Source organism: Trachymyrmex cornetzi, unplaced genomic scaffold (assembly GCF_001594075.2).
Source record: "Trachymyrmex cornetzi isolate Tcor2-1 unplaced genomic scaffold, Tcor1.1 scaffold928, whole genome shotgun sequence".
In the NCBI taxonomy this organism is placed as follows: Eukaryota; Metazoa; Arthropoda; class Insecta; order Hymenoptera; family Formicidae; genus Trachymyrmex; species Trachymyrmex cornetzi.
Genome location: NW_017300276.1, coordinates 282,269 through 283,721, shown reverse-complemented (window position 1 = coordinate 283,721; position 1,453 = coordinate 282,269).

Genomic DNA, 1,453 nt, shown 5'->3' with positions numbered 1-1,453 from the left:
AAAATCGAGATCCAATAGTTCTGAGCGGCCCAATAGCTTCATTTCGCGAATACCTAGAGTTCCTGATACATAAAAAAATTTTTGAAAAATAAAAAAAATTAAAAATTTTTGAAAAATAAAAAAAAATTAAAAATTTTTGAAAAATTATTTTTAGATACAATAGTTCTGAATAGAGTTCCTGCTTCCTCTCAACGATACGAAGAGTTCTCTGTACTTTTTAACTCCAGATTCCCTTAATAACAATTTTTAAACAATTTTTAAAAAATGGGGTGCTAACTTCTCATCGAAAATCGAGATCCAATGGTTCTGAGCGGCCCAATAGCTTCATTTCGTGAATACCCAGAGTTCCTGATACATAAAAAAATTTTTGAAAAATAAAAAAAAAGTTAAAAATTTTTGAAAAATTAATTTTTAGATACAATAGTTCTGTCAAATGTTAATAGTCATTCTGTCTATTTCGAAGAGTTCTAGGCGATTAAAATCAATACAGACCCAAAAATAAAAGAGATATGTACTTAAAACAAAATTTGAAAAATTGGTTGCAAAAGCACATATCTCCTTATGTAGCCATCCAATCGAATTTTCACCTAATACTTTTCGTCAGGGCTCGTCGAGAACTGCCCAGAACGCCGATCAGAACTACTGAGTACTCTCAAAAAATTTTCGACGTCGCACTTAAAAATTTTCAATGATAGAGTTCAAATGTTCCAATATCTCGAAAACCGTTGGCCCAATCGCTTTTTCACCTAATACTTTTCGTTAGAGCTCGTCGAGAACTGCCCAGTACGCCGATCAGAACTCCTGAGTACTCTCAAAAAATTTTCAATGACCTTTGCCAAGTAGCATATCTCGAAAACCGTTCACCCAATCGCTTTGTCACCTCATACTTTTCGTCAGAGCTCGTCGAGAACTGCCCAGTACGCCGATCAGAACTCCTGAGTACTCTGAAAAAATTTTCGACGTCGGACTTGGAAAATTTTCAATGATAGAGTTCAAATGTTCCAATATCTCGAAAACCGTTGGCCCAATCGCTTTTTCACCTAATACTTTTCGTTAGAGCTCGTCGAGAACTGCCCAGTACGCCGATCAGAACTCCTGAGTACTCTGAAAAAATTTTCGACGTCGGACTTGGAAAATTTTCAATGATAGAGTTCAAATGTTCCAATATCTCGAAAACCGTTCATCCAATCGCTTTGTCACCTGAAATTTTCTAAGTCCGACGTCGAAGATTTTTTCAGAGTACTCAGTAGTTCTGATCGGCGTACTGGGCAGTTCTCGACGAGCTCTAACGAAAAGTATTAGGTAAAAAAGCGATTGGGCCAACGGTTTTTGAGATATGCTACTTGGGAAAAGTCACTGAAAATTTTTTGAGAGTACTCAGGAGTTCTGATCGGCGTACTGGACAGTTCTCGACGAGCTCTGACGAAAAGTATCAGGTGACAAAGCGATTGGG